The 20,477-nt window shown below is 38.5% G+C and overlaps 1 protein-coding gene across 7 annotated transcripts in view; it reads right to left on the reverse strand.

The window, feature by feature from the left end:
• Positions 1–20,477, reverse strand: part of Bmpr1b (bone morphogenetic protein receptor type 1B) — a 341,025-nt gene that overhangs the window by 199,567 nt on the left and 120,981 nt on the right. The window contains exon 3 of one of the 7 annotated variants that reach the window (XM_031375670.1): positions 15,047–15,198. The exons of the other annotated variants lie outside the window; for them this stretch is intronic. The gene's annotated coding sequence lies outside the window, so the exon portion shown is untranslated. The remainder of the gene's footprint in view (positions 1–15,046; positions 15,199–20,477) is intronic. 7 annotated transcript variants of the gene reach the window in all.

The raw sequence follows: 20,477 nt of genomic DNA on the forward strand, positions 1-20,477 counted from the left end.
AAAAAAAAAAAAAAAAAAAAAAATTCATTCTCAGAAAGGCAAGGGATTTCTTCCAAAACTGAAAGCAAATACCAGAATCCCAAAAACAATATATGCTCGTCAAGACAAAACAACTTTGAACTGGATCCGTGACTGGCAGCAACCCAGTGCCAAAGGCAAGCCTCCGAAGTAGCTGACTCATCGTTCTATCAACTTCTGTACTATAGATTTCCGGTAGACCAAGTCTGAGCAGGAGCCAGAACTTTAAAGATTACTAAGAATCTAGAACACAGAATTATCTTTGAGCTAACTGACAATCTAATCGAGTACATGTCAAACTGTGCCTCGGGGTGGCAGCTAGGAACACCCTCTGCCACTATTCCAGCTCCAAGGGGAACACATCTGATTTTATCTATGTATACATAGCTTCAGCAAATGACTTCATCTGAACAGCTTTGAGACTAAAAGAATAATTAAACTCTTGGTTATCCAATTGGAAATGAGTCCAAGAAGGCACATTCATCCAGTGGAATGTCATCACTTGAAATCAAGGCCTTATATTGTAGTTCACTCAAAAACCACTGATCACCTGGTATTAGGAGGTACCACCTGGAGTAGGCTCTGAAGACACCAGGAAGCTCAGCATCTAAATAATGTCTTCAATTTGAATACTTCTTATCAGGCTAGAGAATTGGCTCAGCAGTTAATAGCTGCTGACTTTCCTGACTTGACATATGATTGTAACATAGGTATTCAACACTCTTAAAACTCAAATTTCTCATTAGCAAATAGGAATAGCATATGCTACCCACACAGTATTAATAGAGACAGCAGTATATAAAATAAATGTCTAATATTGTATGTACAGACATTTATACGTTATTACTCATATCACGTTATCTTCTAATTGGTAGTTTTAATTGAAGATGATGTTTATGCATCCAGACTCTGACGATATAAAATCTTGTAAACATCATAAAATTTCATCATCATGTCCATACAATGCACAGAAATCCAGTCAGTAATTATATATCAAAGTAAATAAAGATCAGTTATACAGAAAGCTAACTTGCATGACTATAGTACTCTAGAGATGCATGGCAGGAAATGGATCAATGACACAGCATGTCTAATTTGACCTCATTATGATATAATATACATATATATGTGTGTGTGCATGTGTCTATAGTCTCTCTCTATATATATATAATATACATATATATATATACATATATATATATACACATATATGTGTAAAATATGTGTGTGTATATATATGTATATATATATCCAAAAGCAACAGAGGCACAACATTGAGTAGTTCTTAAAATGTCCTCTAGTATTCAATATAAAGAGGAAAGTTTAGCACAGCCTAAAGGAGACACATCGACAATGCAAAAAAAGAGTATAAGTTACATTTGTATATTTATGAATTTAAATTCATAGAAGTCAGAAAGGTAGCTTAGTTTTTACCCTAATAAAGACGACTAAGTCTCATTTTGTGGGCTGGACTATGAAGTTACTTCTCATTCAAATAAAGACATATCAAGGAACCACCCAGAGATAAAGCCTTGGCTCTTCTGACTCATTTGCTATATATACAGTGAAGAATATGCTCTATAAACAGCAGAGGTCATGCTACACACTGTAACTGAGCTGAAACTCTCCCTCAGGCACACCAATGCACAAATTACTGTCACATCTCTCTCCCTAGTTCAGATCCTGCAATCTTATAACCAACTTTGGAAGGACAAAGGTGATACTTTCAGAAAACATTTACCAACCATTTAAATCTGTTCTACGGTCTGAAGAATCAAACTAATTTGGCCCTTCACACACATATTTTACTCATATTTCACTTTACATATCACTCAATCCCATTGTGTTAGTTGTATAATAGAACAGTAGACAGACACTGTACATATCCCACAAGGAGAATCAGTTGTATACAGGTATGAGAGGGATGGCAACAAAATGTCAATTATAAGTATTTTTCCATAAATACCTACTAATCCAACATTTATTTGAAATATTAGAATTTTGAAAAGACCAGCCAGTTACCATCTCCTTCAAAACTGTACTTTTCTCCTTTACCAGTGTCCTCATATAATACACCAAACTTTGCAAAAAGGATCAAGATGTAATTTAGTTTGAATTCTAGCATCCTACAAGGAGAGTGCATGTATTTCTTCCCCTCTGAAGGTGCAGTATCACCATCAGGTCTACTGTGGTGCAGCACTCAAGTCCTGGCCACATTTCAACAGCATGCTTTGCCATCGTTCTCCACCTTGAGAACACCTGAGTTCATAGAGCATAGGCGGGTTCAAATGCCAAGCAGATGCCATGATGCCCTGAGGATGCAGTGTTAGGCTGAGCCAAGGAACACCCATTTCAAATTGGCCACTACAGCTGTACCTTAAAAGTTCAAGAACGTTATTTTTGGAGTAGATTGTATGATGGAATGGTTACTGAGAACGCACGCAAATAAATTATGCTTCCTTAACCTTCTCTGAGGAAAAAGATAAGGGGAGCACACGAATTTAAACACATTGTTCCAGGGCTAAATGTTCACAGATAACCACACTGAGGGAACGCATAAAAATATTTAGATAGTTGTATTTTCTGGACCGTGTGGACTACAATAACCTGCCAGTCCTGAGCACAAATTACAGAGTGGTTTCTAGTTTGAGTATCTCCCAGAAATGTAGTCCAGGGAGTCTTCTCTGAATGTGGCATCACTGTTTAAAATCGGGTGGTATCTGGCAAGTTCTGTGGCTCTGCTTGCACTCCTTGGCAACAACTCTAGCGCTCCCTGGGATTCTCTGGAACTTTCTCCCGCAGTGTTTGACATCCCCTCGCGCCCCAGCCTCTGACACAGGGCTTCCCTAGCCGGGGATGCTGATCCCACATGGAGCCCATAAAACAATGAATGGGGGGCCTTGGCACTGCTCTCAAAGATCTTTATAGAACAGCATAGGGCACTGTGTGAAATTTGACATGTGGGGAGCCCCTGTAAAACTATTTAATGGAAATCCACGACTTCTGGAAAAGGCAGAGTTTGACACGCACGAGTTTGACAATTACTATGGGTAGTTAATAAGAAAGAATAAGCACTTAAAAATAATCAAAAGCCATAAAACCCTCAAAAACTCTGGGCAATATGTTTATGTTTATAAAAGACACTGAATAGTCATTGAAAATTGAGGGTTTTCTTATATACAAAAGAAGTGGGTTTTGCTTCTATTTATTTATATCATACAAGGCTCATAGAAAAAATGTTTCTTTTCTTAACATCTATCACGTCTGTTTTAAACTCCATATTAAACAGAGATTGAATAATCTGCCAACTATGAACAGTGAAAACGTGAAAGTGCATACTTTCTCCACTAGGGGCGCCATAATCCACCACAGTACTATAAAATGGATGAAACTGTTGTTAACATCTTAGAACAAAGACTATTGGTGTCAGAGAATCAAACAGACAAATGACAACATTGTCTCTACTTTTATTATCTACCTTTTGCAGAGTTGAAAAAATTAGTTAGGAAATCTTAGTATAGTAACACAATCTTAACCTTTGTTGGGTAGCATTGCTAGAAAATAATGGTTTAAAGTCATACCCACCCCACCCCCATTCCCATGCCAAAGGCTTGATGGCCTACATCACATAATTTATTGAGAGCAAAGATGCTGTGCTAAACACTGCTCGTCCTTGTGGAGAATGGTAGGCTGGCTATACAAGAAGGAAGGTGGCCATGGGGAAGAACCACAGGAGATCAAAGTTAAGTGACTCCCACAAAGCTCTCCTGCCAAAGCCATGCCTTCATGGGGACTAGAAGACTGTCTCTGTAAAAAATATCTAGCTTTTTTCAAATTATTAGAATAGAACATATAAAGGTATACCAAAGTAGCAAAGATGAGTCTGAGATTAATTTATTTCTGTTCTGTTGTGTACAAGGTCGCCATACTGTATTGGAACTGGAAGGGTTTATTACAACTTGTAATCATCTCTGAAAAGAATTGTCCTAAGAAAGGAGTGAGTATCAGCTTAATTCATCCCCTATAAGACAGGATATGTTCAGGTTGCTTAGAAGAGAGTGATAAAGTACCTTACACAGTGTATCTGAAGGTGTGACTTGGGCGTGGCTTGAAAGGATGCAGAATATCTCCTATGGCCTCCAAGAATATCAAACCATGAGAAAGCTGTCAGGTCCCAGAGGTCCAAGAGCCAGAAGGATAGCTGCAGTTTGTTCTTTTTTTAAAGTTTTCAAAACTAAACACAAAGAAGTCACATCATGGGCTTCAGTATTATGTCCCTCTATGATGACTCCAAAGACCAGAAAAGACCAGTCACTTTTCAGCAGACATAGTCAGGCTCCCAAAAGCAAGGAACCATGAAGGAAAGAAGAGTGAAGGGACTTGCTGCCATAGAACTTCCCTATGGAAGTTACAGATGTCAGAGCACAAGCTGCCAGGAGAGAGGCTAAGAGAAAGTGTGAAATGAGCATTTTTGTAGCGAAGAAACTAGCTACACAAAGATGGCATAATTCTAAAAAGACTAAGACACCTAACCAGTAAAAGTGTTGGTTTAATAACTAATTATTCCACAAAGAGAGCTCAAGAGGAGCTTAAATTCATTAATATAGACGTCTCAGTGAAATAAAGAATGGAACTACTCTTGTGACATTAGCCATTGAAAATGAGTCTATATGCGAGAATAAAGAGCTTGATTTCTTATTGCTACCACAATGCAAATGTTTCTATAATTTTCATAAAACTGCTTCAAGACATCAAAAGCCAGAGAACAGAAACTGTCATTCCACAATAATTGGATCGGAAGTGTCCTTCCGCTACTGCCGTTTGTGGGTTACTAAGAATCTGCCGCGATGACACAGAGACACCAACAAGTGGCAACAATGACAGACTAGGGTTTCTAGTCAGTCAAGACTGAGAACTGGGCTTTTAATTTATATCATTCTTTTAATTATCTTCATATTGTCAAGGTAATGACACGGTTTTACAAGTAGCCTAGCCTTTAAGGAGAAGATGCCATAGCATTTGTCAAACTGTTGAAGATCAAAGAACTCTATTCAGTTTTAGAATAAATTTTGAAACTTGTCCTAAACATCAACGGCTGATCTAGGTATAGTTTCAAGCACCTCGGAGGAAAGGAGGAGAATTAGTTAGCAGTGTCTGAAAATGATTATGGTAACTATCTGCTTCTGGGCATGGATTAAATACTCAGTGGCTTTTTCAGTACAAGAGTCAAATAATTCATGTTCTTCCCAGGTTATGGTTTTAGTTAATTATAAAAGGGAATACTAGCAACTAGAAAAAGCCAAAGACTGTGAAGGAGGCATAATCAAATACGGTTTTAAAGGTCCAAATACATAGTTTTTAAAGGTTTCAAAGCATGGCAGGTGATTTAATTTCTAACGACACCTTTGAAGCTACAAATGCAAATGTCAGAACATTTCACTATGGAAACCTGTCAAAGTAAAGAGCTCACGTACATTTTTAATATAAAGGGTTTATAGTCATTTTTTAATGACTTTCTGCAGCAAACCTTCTGGTTCTGGGTGATCAAAATCATCCTAAGACATACCATGTGATCGTGAGTTCTACTGTGCACCATGAATGAATGTGATCGTCCTAAGACATACCATGTGACTGTGAGTCCTACTGTGCACCATGAATGAATGTGATTGTCCTAAGACATACCATGTGATTGTGAGTCCTACTGTGCACCATAAATGAATGTATGAATATATGTGTACTGTGAAAGGTATTTAACACTTCACAATTCTAACAGGACATATAGGCAATCATCAATTACTTTTTTCTAAAAATAGTATTAACTATATTTTCACTTTAATTATCCTGTGCTTTCACAGTCCTTCCTCTCCACACTATACTCTAAACTTTATTTGGTCACCCATTCTCATAATCAGGCCTAAATCTCATCAACAACCCCAATGCCTCATCACTTGCATGAAACAAAAACTAAATTTATTTTTCTTATTCAAATATATTAGAGAAGCCACCATCTCTTCTCATCACAACCCGCTCATCCAAAGGTTTCCTCTAAGCCTAGCCATCACTTGTACTGGAACCTCGACTCTCACTGCGTCCATAATGATTACCCTCCCTTTGTGGACTTACCCAACACTAAGCACTCACATTTCTTAGTTTATTACTGAGCCTTCTGCTCAACTAAAGCTAACAGCTCTGGTTAGCCAAAGCCTATGCCTGGCCAAGATGTGTCTCCTGAGTACTCGGCCTTTTCCTTCCAAACCAAGGTGACAAGACTTAAGTCCCTATGTTGTACCTGCAAGCCTGGTCTCTTATCCTTGTTCTCAGGCCCCTAGCTGCCCACCTTACTGTTAAATGACTGCTATGTCCTTTTAATGCTCATTTATCCTCTAAACATCAATTTATGTCCGTCTCTAACATCCTACATCTTTAATGATGCCTTACCCATAAAACCAAATAAGCCCCTACAGGTACTCAAAAAATGTCATATACAAGCCCTTCATAACACTGGAAACTTTACACTTCTGTAATGTGGTTATTTTCCCATGAGATCTGCATTACGCCATAAGATTTCCACCGAGCCCATATAGCTATTCGAATTCAATTAAATCGAGAAGAACAGCTGGAAATTGTGGTTCATCCTTACGGCCCCAGCACTTGCGAGACTGAGACGGGAAGAATAGCACAGATTCAAGACCAGGAGGCGTTATTAAAGAACAGGAAAGCACTCCATAGATTTCTGGTCCTCCATGGATGCCACTGAAGTCCCAAAGCAAGCACTGAATGCTACTATCACCTGAGATGCATAGCCTAGCTTTACCACAGGGGAAGACATTTCAGATAATAATATAAAGTGAGATACACTTTGAGGCAAAGTAACTTTTAATAAAGCCAGATGACACTCAGAGGATATACAACTCTGTGTTTTTGCTTACCTCAGGCTTCCCTGAAACACATTTACCTTAGTGTTTATTGCAAAACATACGACCTAAAGGCAATTCCAAAAGATTTAATGCAAAAAAGTCACCAAAGGCTCCTATGCTGGCACCCACGAGCTGATTTTAAAAAAGGTTCATGGACACTGACAGCTTTGCAAGAGTTCCTCAATATCACAAGAAAGTGTTAAGTACAGGGCACTAACAAATGGGAATACAACTTGAAGGCTTAAATATGAAAATTAACGAAGATTCCAAGGGTTGCAGTTACCGACAATCATCAGGAGTCGCTAGAGTCCCCATGCTCTATAGCCATTCCATTATAGAAAGCTCCTGAGTGGGCCTGACAGTATGTACAGGCCATCTGCTCAACCACTCCATGCTCCCTGTAGCTCTCACCGATGATCACAATGAGAAAAGCGAGGAACAAAGTATTCAAAGTCAAGCAAAGGAACAGAAAAAGACGAATGTGGACAAAGTTTTCGATCATTTTCATGTGTATAGTAAACAAACATGGTGGTTGTCACAGCAGGTCATGCTATAGCTGGGCATCATGCTATGCACACAACATGCATGAAATCACTTTAATCCTCACACTGATTACCATAGATGGGCATTCTTATCTGGAGAAAGCTGCAGCATTAAAGGGATTACTAATTCACCTAAGACTGCACACACACACACACACACACACACACACACACACAAAATAGAATTTAGTAGTTGTTTCTTCCACATTTTACACTGGTTATCTACTATGGCTGCCTCACAGTGAGGGCCTTTTGGCAAATATCAGCTTACAAAGTAGATTTAGTGTCCTCCCCCAAGGGTGTATCCACACAGGACAATGGAAATGTGGTGTCTGCAAATACAGTTAGCTCAGGTGAGGTCAGATTGCTTTGTGTGTACCTTTCATTTTCTTCTGCAAAGAAAAGAGAACACACAGGCAGAGACTGTGTGCACAATGCAAAAACCACCAAAGGTAGGAAAGGCAAGAAGGTACTCACAGGAAGGGCGGCCCTGATGATGCCTGGACTCTATACTTACAGTCTCGAGACTGTAAAGACTGTCTGCCTTAGCCCCCGTGGTTTTGGTAAGTTCATACTGAAGTCATATGACTGTAGTACAGAGTAAGGTCACAAAGATCAGATAAGAGCTATGAGCGGAGCTCAGCTGATAAAGAAAAGAATGTGGGGCTTTCATAGTATTTTTGGAGATTCCGGACAGGAATGTATTAATGAGGCACTGCAGACAGTGATGAAAAGTCATATGTTCAACCACAGGGACCCATCAGTCACCTCGCCTCATGACCAAGCGTTTGAAATGCATCACTGCCTATAATCAAGATAGGAGCTGAAGATGAAAATATTGGGGTCTGTGACTTACAGACGGCACAGAGGCCCTTGGAGAGAGTGATGAGAGTAAAGGTAACAGTACAGACAAAGAAGAATGGATGATCGGAAGAAAATCTTAAAGAGTTCTACCACAGGGGGAGAAAGGGGTACAAAGGAGAGAGGAGCTAGATGTCAGCTAACCAGAGAAGAAATCCCCAGTAGCTGAGCCAAAGCAGGTCAGATTCACCAGTGCTCAGCCAAGGGCTTGGTAGGGGAGTTCAAGTGGAACATGGACAATCATTCACACACTGAAAAATGGTAACTTTATTCTAGTGGATTTTGACAAAGGACTTCAATGGAAAGAGTGTAATTCTTACGGAAGACACCTTGACTCCTGCTACAGGACTGAGATTTCTGTCATTTCTTCAAGAGGACAATTCCACAAACCTGTTGACCTTTTAACTTGTAATGTCTCAGGTGTGTATTCCCATGAAGCAGAATCGGACAGAAAGTCAGCACTGCACAGGTGATGTGGATAAAATAGGTGACCCAGCTTAGTAGGCAAAAACATAACCTCTTCTCTGAGGTCCAAGAAAAGAGAGACAAGTGAGGAAGCCACCACAAGTAGACAGAATACATACACGATGACACACAGATGTCACAAAAAGCTATGGATGCCAGAGCGTAAATAGAAAGATGCCCTACTTTGAGCTAGCTGTTCTAGGGTGCTGTCTGATTTACCTGTTAATAGATGTAAGGAAAAGAAGGAAGGGAGAAGAGGTCGAGCATATACACAAACAACCATCTTGTAAGTGACCTAAGTGCTCCTCACACAACCGGCACTCTCCTGAGTAAGTGAATGGATGAAAAACAAGTAATTTCATTTTCTGTTAACATAGTGCAATTCCCTTTCATGGTCAGAAACCACCAAAGAGGCCTTCCTGTCATTTAGGATAGGAGCACTGCAGATGACAACCGCTGGCTTAGGGTACACTTCAAAACACACCTCTAATTTAGAATAGACGTACGGCCAATGGCAACTTTCCCGTAGGATATGCTCAGGAGGCATAGTCAGTGTGTGTTCACCAAAAGGGTATGTCAAAAGATATTGAACAGCTTTGCCAAGCTCAGCCTGCTCCCCACTCCCAGCTCTCCAGCAGTCCATTTAGGCAGAAGCACAGGCACGTGCATTCAGGAAGAGTCGCCCTGTGAGACAGATTACACACCCCAGAGTCAGTGATGAACAGCCGAGGTATAAGCACTGCTCCAAGAGGTCCTCAAAGGTTGACAGCTGTAAAACAGCCTGAGCTGTGCACATGGAGAGGAGCAGAACAAGTCCGGCAGAGATGAAAAAATCCAAGAGCTGCTCTGTAAAAACACGAAGTTGACCAGGTTACAGCAGACAAAATGAATAGCCTTTGGTCAACTGGGGAAACCATGAAGGCTCTATGATCAATTGCTCTTGGTACATCATGGTAACTATCAGGTCAGAGATAATTACTATTAGAACAAGTATGGGTGTGTGGTCATGAATCATGAAATCCTCTTACATGGGTTTGTTGCCTCTGAAGTATAAATGTTTATGTGAATTCTGCCCATAAAGACACAGACAAATGTTTGGTTTAAAATTTATCAGTATTTGGAACGGCCTGTTTTATTTAACAAATACCAAACAAGACAAAGGCTTTCATTTTAATTTGCTCCTCAAGGGTATTATCAATGCTTTTTTTTCCTTCTTCCTTTTTTTCTTCCTTCATTCCTTCCTTTTTTCCTTCCTTTCTTTCTTTCTTTTTCTTTTTTTTTTTTTTACAAGGCATTTGGTTCTTAAGTCAACCAGACTTGACCATAAAGGGATAGATTTATCAAAACTGCTACACAAAGAAAATATCAATCTAAGGAATTATTTGATTTTCTCAGCCAGGAAAAAGTAGAGTCACTAGAAAGGATGTGAATTCTATCCAAACACTATTCAGCAGAGAAAAATCTTGGCTGCACAGAGACTGAGTATCCTAGACAGGAACAACCCTCAACTGTGAACCACTTCTTTGAGACTCATCAGCATGATTTTCCTTATCTTTATTAAGTATTCCTTTATGATTCAGACCTCCCCCAAAGCTAAATAAACATCTGTCATTAATAAAAAAAAAAAGTAGACTAAAATCTATTTAAATGGTAAAACAGATCATAACTCTCTCAGCAAATATAACATTACCAAATGTAAAACCAAGACTGGGCAAATTCAAAGAGTCTCCCATGGGGCTTCTCAGCCTGCTAGAGATTAGTCAGCAAACAGTAGGGAGAGATGGCTATTGGGGCAGGATTCCTGGACTTCTGTAAGAGAGCCTCAGCATGGAACCTGCTGGGCATAGGATTGCAGAATCCCAAACTTAAGCACAGTGACTTCCTCTAGCGTTACACATGAGCATCGAGGGGAAACTCAAGGAAAGAAACATGAAGGTAGGATCTGACTGGTCAAAAACAGGCGTATTCTGAAAACTCAACCTGACAGAAGGTAGGATCTGACTGGTCAAAAACAGGCGTATTCAGAAAACTCAAGGTGACAGAAAGAGGTGTTTGCTAATTAAGTGTAAAATAACATGGACAGTTAGCACAAAATTTAGACTACAACTTAACCATAAAACTACTTTTCAAACTACCGTAACTCACTCTCCATTAGTAATCACTTTATCACAGAAGTAGCAGTAAATAGAAGTCTACATATCCTAAATACAATTAAAACTAAGCACTCCATATTTAATCAAAGCAGAAAAATGGAAAACAAAAGATGATTTGCCATTTAATAACGAATAAAAAAGTCATTTTCTTGTGATTTTTCTTGGGTGAGGATTCGTGGTGACAGATATGATCACCTTAGACTAAAGGAAATGTCACCATCTTTGAACAATGTGTATAAAGTGATTCACAAGCATAGCATGACTCAGTAAAGTAATCCATTCTAACATCATTTATCCGAAATAATTCACATGGTCTCTGCCAAAATATGAACTAAAAATTCCAAAGCTTTTAAAGCTGAAAGCTATTAAAAAATAAGCTATTTTAAACTAAGAGTAGAATGTGTCATATAAAACACTGCTTCAACTTCTCTTTCAGTGATGACCCATAGTAGACTTGTGTGTTTGTCGCAGTGTGTGTATGTGTGTGTGTGTCTCAGTGCATGTGTATGTGTGTGTGTGTCTATGATATGTGATATGTACATATGAGCATGTGAGAACCTAGCCCTTGCACATATACGGTGGCCAGAACAGGATGGTGGGTATCTGCCTCTATCTTATTACTGTGAAACAGGGTATCTTGTTCAACCAGAAGTTTGCCATCTGCTTGGGTGGCCTGGCTGTGCAGCAAGCTCCCAGGATCCTCTACCCTCCAACACTACGTTTGCAAGCACCTACTGCCATGCCTAGGTTTGAGGTGGGTCCCAGGGTTCAAACTCTGGTTTTCATGCTTGCACAGCAAGTACTATTACCACTGAGCCAACTCCCAGCCCCCACCCCATTGAATTTTAAGGAGACAAAAACAAAAATCATGTAAAAGTCTGAAACAATGCAAGTACCATTTCCCTGGCATTTACTATGTACATGAATAAAGCAAGTCAATGCTTAAAAAGTCATTTCAAAACCAACCTCTTACATGATTATGTTTTTCACAATCTAATACACTTTAAAAGATGTCAGAATTACCATCGCCAAATTTATTGCCAGAGGAAAAGTTTTGCAGTGTATTCCATTTTGAAAGAAAAAAAAAAGTTAAAGAATATCTCTTATCATCCAACTTTCAGTCTGATTTTTTTTTCTACAAACTCACTAGAGACAATACTCTAACCTACAATAATTCTCTGACCTACAATAATACTATCTACGACAAAGACAGAAGCTGGCCAGACTTGTGTAGCTAAATCCCTGCTACCACTTAGTATACATTGTTCTCTAGTGTTTTGGTTTGTTTGCTTGTTTTTGATTTTTGAGACAGGGTTTCTCTGGGTAGCCCTGTCTCTCTTGGAACTCACTCGGTAGACCATGGTGGATTTGAACTCACAGAGATCTGCCTGCCTCTGCATCCTGAGGGCTGGGATTAAAAGCGTGTGCCACCACGGCTTGGCTATTTTCCACTTCTTAAAGTATTAAGTTTAACTGAAGGTACAAGCTGGAGGTGGGGATGGTTTTTGAAATCATCACCCTTGGCACAATTTCTCTGAAACTCTAAGGCCATGAGCCGTGCTGTTCGATGTTCTGGAAGTTCCCAGGCACCCCAGCCACTTCCAAGCACATCGTCACTGTCAGACGGTTATCATACATGATACATGATGATTATGCAAGGCAGAGGGGATTAACAAATGTAAAAGATTATTATACAGAATATGCATCTCTGACTTCTGTGTTTCCTTGATATGAAGGCTATATTTCCATAAGATATGTGACAAGTTAATATTAATGTTTCTAACAGATTAGTAAAAAAAAGAAATTCATGGAAAATAATGTTCATGTGAAGTTATCTATTTCTCTTAAACAATATGCAAAATCACTTAAGATGTGCTTACAACAATAGTTGTATGAGATTTCAGTTGAGCTGGATAAAACAAGCCTGTTTGGAGAGAAGGGATTTGCCCTTGTAAGGTTTTCATAAGGATTTTTGAAACAGTTGGCAAGATTATGAAAAAAAGACTAGCAGGAAGAACAAAACCAAACAGAAATAAGAAGAACCAGACATTGAGGTAGGTACTGACAACCCACTCCACTGCATGCAGATGGGTCCTAAATTCACTGAGGAATCTAACGACCACTGAGATATTGCAAAGGAAGGTCATGTCAGTGGCAAATGGAGCTCGACTTAAAATTCAGAGATCCATCAGTCCATAGTCCTGTGTCCTAGAGCATTCTAGGGGGTAGATAGGAGAAACAAACAAACAAATAAACAAAAATGCAGTAGCGTCTCATATTCTCTAATGTGATACTTGACTTTCCAGAAGATACGATCCTGTAATGCCACAGAGACACTAACAAGCTGTGAGAAATCAACACTGTCAAAGGTTTGATCCTTTATGTATCTATTTATCCTTTCAACACATACTTTCTGAATTTATAGTTCTACCATGTGCCAAGAATTTACTACTCTACGCCCTGTTGAAATGAAAAGATCAATCCCCTGCACTCAGGGAGCCTCAATCATACATTGAAAACAGAGAGTAGATTCAGTAGTCTGTAGACTTACATTGAAAATGGGGAATTAAAAAATAAAAGAAACTCGAGTTACTCTTAACTATTGCTCCGCTGAAATGCTGTGTACAGTAGATCTCTGCAAGCAAGATTATCAGGATATCATGATTAATAAACTTCATTCCTTCCCACCAAATATTAAATATGAACTGAAATGTATCCAAAGGGATGCAAATTACAACAGAGCTCTTTACTGTCACTTGAGGATTAAATGTGTCTGCTCTTTTGCAAACAGAATTGACTACATTTTACTGTCATTAATATTTCAAACAAAAATGTTCAGAAAGTTTTAGAAAATAATATTTTCTCTTTGTGGTCTACTTTTCATGTTCGGATCTTTTTGTTGGGAATTCAATGTTTTGGTTATTACCTAAATGCCATCACTAAATACCATATACTTTCTTAGTACTCCCCTCTCCAGCACCAAGGATCACAGTATTGGCACCCAAATTATGGTTTAATATGAATGAAGGCCTACACATAAGAGATATTATTAGATCTTGTGGCTCCAAAAATTCTTAATAAATACCACCATGTTGGCAAGAATAGGTGTATAGTATTTCTAATTTCACCATGTGACAAAAATGTACACAGAGACAAAATGTGTTCTCACTGGCTGCCGTATTTATATTCATTTTCAACATTAATTGCTTCCTGAAAACACACAATCTGCAAAATCCTCCAACATTCTACAGTCAAAGTAAAGCAGAAAAAGAGCTCAGGCATGCATCCATGATGCTTTATATGCCCACAGCTGCTTCAGATATAAATATACAGTAAGAGAGGGAAAATTGAATACCCCTGTCCAAGTGTCCTTCAATACATGCAAGAGAGATCCTTCATGACAGACATAGACATGGAGACACGGACATCCTAGGTCTCAGACCGCACAAAGTCTCTCTGTTTTGCCAGGAGCTATTGAAATGTCTTCTAAAGCATTTTTTAAGAGGAACATATTTCCTCTTTTGACATATTTTGAATCCAGTTGTATATATCTGATATATCTTATAGATGTGACCAAGGGACATTTCAATGCTGTTTTAATTTCTATTTCTGTCATTATGGACAACTTTTGGAGAGAGCTGACTATAATTCCATGGAATTTGAATAGTTGCTCAGGAATATAGGGAGCATCTCTCAGTCCTGCCAAATATGTTCTCAGGCTTCAAGTCCTTCTCTGCATGCTGCCTGCGAATTCACTCACAAAAAAAAAAAAAAAAAAAAAAAAAAAAAAAAAAAAATGGCCATGTGGTATGGTAGCTCAATTCCTTCAAAGATCCAAGCATGAAGGAAGACCTGCTGGTACATGAAGTACTGTATCCAGAGTAAAGAGCTAATTTTCAAAAGCAATAAACTTTAAAGTATGGTTCATAAAACGTACTTAAAAATAACCCCCCCTAAAGGAGGGCACCATAAGAAAATGACCCACTGAAGCAACTAAGCAGTGCTCACACCAGCTTAGTTACTGAAATAGCAAGCGAGGGGCCTCCATGGGTTGGCACCAGGTCCTCTCCATGTATGATAGATCTGTTACCTGGCTGTTTCGTGGGACTCCTTTGCCTGCTCTCGAGACTTCTTGCCTCCTCTTGGGTTTTTCCCTGTCCAGCTTCAGTCTGAGGGATTTTGCCTTGTCTTATTGTATCTTGCTTTGTTTTGTTTCGTTGTCGTTTGGAGGACTGAGCTTTTCTGAAAGAAAAGGAAATTTTTCCTTCTGGAGGAGAAAAGAGGTGTAGAGAAGCTGAGGAGTACAGTGGTTGAGATGCACTGTATGAGAGAAGAATCTATTTTAATAAAACAAAAACTAAAAGCCAACTGCCTTCCATATATGACACTGCTAGCTGAGAACAATTAGATGAATGCTGAGGCCCAAAGAATGGGTGTCCTCGCTGACAACACTTGCTTTCTCTTATGCTCAGGATCAAGCTCTTCTGCCTTTCACCCCACAGCTGAGGCTCCTACCCAGAGTATTGACATCCGTGGATCTAAGCAGTCACCTGCCCAAGGCCACTGGGCTCTCAGTCTACTTTGTACTGAGATATACAAAGTAAAGTTTCATAGAAAACTGAAACTCTTGGGATATTTTTAAAGGTTATTTTAGGTCTCAGGGACATTTTGTCTTTACCTTTTTTAGCTCTGTTGATAGAAAATAAAATCTGATTCCAGAGGCAAGTAGGCCAGGAGCATATTTTTAATCTCCCAAGAAACATACACTACTTTGTAAGGTATGTTAGTGCCCAAGATTTTCATAAGATTTTTTCCTTCCTCCAAAAAATAGTCAAATATCACATCACCTGATGTTCTTACTATGCAAATCATGTGGTTTCAATGCTTCCCAAATATTGTATGAATTCATACAACTAGTTTAGGAGTCCGTTCTCATTTTGCATTGTTTTTGTTAACTTCTCTCTTCGAAGACATCTTGCTTTTATCACGTTTCTGTTGTATTTAGTTGACCCTAACCATTGAAAACATGTGACGGCATCATAATCAGGTCCTCTACATATATGAAATATCTATTACCTTGGCATTACATATATGAAGAGTTAAACCTTTACAATTTTCCATTTATAAATAAAGAACTGAGCATCCAGCTAATATGTACCAGGTTCTACGGCATTGCAGCCATTCTAATTTTCACTGGTTGTTTTGTCCTCTCTTTCCATGTTACTGGGTCCAATATAAAAACATACAAGCCAGCCAACTGACGTCTTAAGTTCAAGCTAGACACAAAGCCAGCCCTGAAGCAGATTCGGGGCCCTGGAGCACTGCACTGAGCTGTCTTTCTAAACGTGCGCAGCCCTTGGCGTGGAATGTTATGATTGGATGGGTTACAGATTTCTAAATTAAAAAAGCAACACTGTTTTCATTCCAATCTTGTTTATGTAATGTGTCTGAAGATTAGAATTTTCAGGTTGTTCACACCCTGGCCTTTCTCCTCCTTTCCCGAGTTCCTCTTCACACCGGGAATGCAGAAGCGACCACCTGTGATCATCTCCAATATACAGCAGCCGTTCCAAGAACAATTCTGGCCAGTACAGAGAACAAAAAATGTACCTGAAACACTGCCTGTACCGTGCTTGTGGGGGCTAGCACGGAACAGAGGAAGAACACGTGAACACTGCCTGTACCGTGCTTGTGGGGGTTAGCACGGAACAGAGGAAGAACACGTGTGCATTTGAATTCCAGTAAGAAATTCTCAGTTCCAAAGGACAATGATTGATAGTTTGCTTAATAGGAGATAGACTATAATAAGGTTCTCCCTTCTCCATGAGTTTAATTAGAAAAACCTCACATTTCTAATGAAAAAAAAAACCTTGTAAACGCACATAACAAATCATGGGTCTCCCCTTTGATTATATCTCCAATATGCTATATTTTTATTTTGGTCCATTTCAGGGCTTTTCACATGCTAGGGGCAGGGTTTACCATTCAGATGAACTTCAGTCTCTCTACAAACCACCTTGAATAGAATGTCACATAATATTTACAAGAGTGAGTTAGTAAGAGAACAGAGATATTTATGTTCATATTATCATTTTATCTTCAGTTATTATATTCTGATAAAATTTAAAGAAATCTCAAACCTCAAACGATTATTTGAGCCAATCTAACTGATATCGTGTACAAACTGTTACAGCATCTTACCTACAAAGACCTTGACCCTGGGTTCTGTAAGTTTAACCTTATTTTTAAAGCTATATTTACGAGCTTTAAAAGGTGAATAGGTTAAAGATGTAGCAACAGAAATATTATTTATAGGATTTTCTAGGTGGATCCTGAATGCCATCCTATGTCTATTGAAATGAGAACAGGGGAAGGTTGAATACTCAGAACTGGATGGAATAATGAGACACGAGAAAGACGCTAACAGTCCCTAGCAGCCAGGAAAGGCTAGGGATGAACTGTCTCAGGGACCATGGAAGGCACACAATTTTGATGACACTTCGATTTTGACGCTTCTATCACACTGAGTGGGTGAGATAGTACATTCTCGCAGCTGCCTCAGAAAACTATTTACCATTTCAGAATATTGCACTGAAATTTCAAATTAGGAAATCTGGGAGAGGAAGCTAATTGGGGAAAATGAATGATTCCATTTGCATATGCTGGGAGGTCTAGGAAGTAGTTTTGAAAGATCTTGATGTTAAAAAAAAAGTGTTTAAAGTATGAAAACCTCCTAGACCAAAAGGGCAAGTTTAAATACCCTTAGGTCTTCCAGGAAATAGGCTGCCAGGAATTATCAACAGCATTAAAATGTGTCTTTTCTTTCATACATTAATTCCTCCACTAAGACTTGATACCAGGATTTGTTAGGTGAGCAACTACCACTTATCTTTATCAAAATCCAGAAATAGACTATCAAGTAGAGAGGAGGAGAGGAAACATGTGTTTCCTTAACTTGATGTCCTAAACATCTATAGAAATGATTTCCAAAACAGTTAATCACAAAATAGTGTGCTTTGTAAAAAGCATCATATGAAGAATGTGTATGTTAATGTCTTTAAATATGCTGTAAAAACTGACAGTTATAAAAGTTTTCTCAGTGGCTGGAAGACATAAGAACACCACCTTACCAGCTAAAACTCCTATTTGTCTTCAAAGATACCACATTATCTACAGTGACTTTAAATGTCCCGGACCACACAGAAACAGATCTTACTACCATTAACTTACAACTGGGAGCACCTGAAACAGCTACAATCACTTTACATGAGCTGAAACATCTGGGACAAAATCCAATCAATGCCTCTATCATGGCGATGAGCCAGCAGCAGAGCCCAGTGGTGCCTCGGGCAATGGGTACTGCTTCCAATCTGCAAGCTTCAGAGAGCTATGATAAGACCTGAGACCCACTGTGACTGGCTGGTGTGTAAGTTTGCACAGCTCCTCAGGTTAAATGTCTCAGGTTTCCCTCTAAGACTTCAAGATTTGTGACTAGACAAAGGTACTGAGGTAGGCTCCCACAGACACTGCCTACCATACATAAAAACATACTCCAGGTCATCTTTAAAATCGATGCGCTGTATGCACCCCGTTTTGCTTCATTCAGCATACAACTGTTCACATCACAATATGGTTTTAGTGTGGTCAACTAATTGTTACTTAGAATATTATAATGTTCTTAAAAGTCATCAATTTTCTACAAAGTGCTTATGGCCATAATTTTCAGTATATGCAAAAGGGAAAAGAACAGCTCCTGTAAAGAGCTTTAAAATCCACAAAAAGTTTTATTATCATAGTTTTAAAAATACCTTTTCCACTTAGGATTTTAACATGAATTCATGAGAAGCCTGTATTTGAAAATTTACTTCGTGAAGCAATTTTGAACTTGAGAAGTTTCTAATGAGGGAGTAGAGTCAAGGAATGTATACAAGGATTTCTTGAAGAAAAGTCATAGTCCAAATAGAGCTAATGTTCAGCTTTCACATTTGAATAGAACAAACTCAGGACATCAAGGGACTAGATACATAAAATCAGCTTCCAAGTGTGAGATTTAAAATCCCATTTTCACAATATTCCTTCTGGAGAAGAACAGATATTCTGTATCAAATATTCTGATAGCCGAGCCTTGATTCAATTACCAAACATAGTGGGAACTCACGGACTACACATTCACAATTTTCTCTTAGTAATTTAATAAATTACATCATCTTCAACAAAGCACTAAGAGATTTAACATTTATAAACACTTTATAAACAGCAAGAAAAAGGTACTATTCATTTTTATCCACCGAATTAGAAATAACAGATATTTTTATAAATCCCCAAAGAGCTGTTAACTATGACTGCATGACTGAATGTAAAGGAGACCTCTAGATGAAGGAACTCTGTAACTGCTATCCTTGCTAGAGGATTGCTAGTCCCTCCCATCTGAGAAGTTACACCAGTGGACATAGACAAATATATATATATATATATTTTGAAAATATATTTGGGTCCCTAAAAGATGCAATTCAAGTGTCAATCAGCAGCTTTGTCTGAACATCCCACAAACAGCCACAGTTCATTTCCTAGCCTTGTGAGATTTCTGTTCTGCTATAACACTTTAACAATAAAACGCATGCTGCAGTTAATTTTGTACATTTTGGAATACTCATAGGACAGCTTAAAGATTGCTCTGAAGCAGACGTATATAGATTTAACCAATGGATTGTGTCTACGACTTCAGTAATTAAAATGATTTTACTTGATTCAATATCCCCATGGATCAACTCCTGAAAGATTCTGAACATATAATTTAATAACAGAGCTGACTTGTAGGAGACTAGATCTTCATGAATTGGTTTTTAGAATGAGTATGTTTGTCTGAAATCTTCATATTTGTTTAAAAACTACAGACCAAGCATTTAAATTCTCTCATAGATTATAAATCAAAGAAAATTGAAGGCAGCTATATAAACAGCTCACTGCCTGCCTCTGTTGTATAGACACAATGATCTCTAATGTGAAGCATTTGGCCTGTGCACCCCTCAGCTGCCATCTTTGAATAAACATGTCTTAAAGTATCATCAATCTAAGCAACGTGGGGTATTTTTCTTTCAAGAACAAAGACATTTTCAACTTCAGACTAGATGTATGACTGTAAAACCAAGCAGAAAAAGGGGAATCTTGTGATACAAGTTTATGTTAAATGTTGAACATGATATTACCAAGCTTTGCGAAGGAGAAGAGAAGGTGCCTTCAAGAACTTGGGATATTCATTTTAACTGTTTTCTTTTCTGCTGTTAATACTCTGTATCATAGTACCTGGAGAAAAACTTTTCTGCAGTACTTGGAGACATTGTAGGAGGAAATTATTTTTATCATTTTTTTAAAAATTCCAAGTTATCAAAGAAGCATACTTTGTGTACACAGCTACTTTAAGGGCATGAGAATATAAAAAGGACAAAAATAAACAATATTAGTGCAGAGAGTTGGTTCTCTCAGAAGCTGATGAACAAGGTTACCATGTTGGATTAAAGATA

This window comes from Mastomys coucha, unplaced genomic scaffold, assembly GCF_008632895.1.
Source record: "Mastomys coucha isolate ucsf_1 unplaced genomic scaffold, UCSF_Mcou_1 pScaffold16, whole genome shotgun sequence".
In the NCBI taxonomy this organism is placed as follows: Eukaryota; Metazoa; Chordata; class Mammalia; order Rodentia; family Muridae; genus Mastomys; species Mastomys coucha.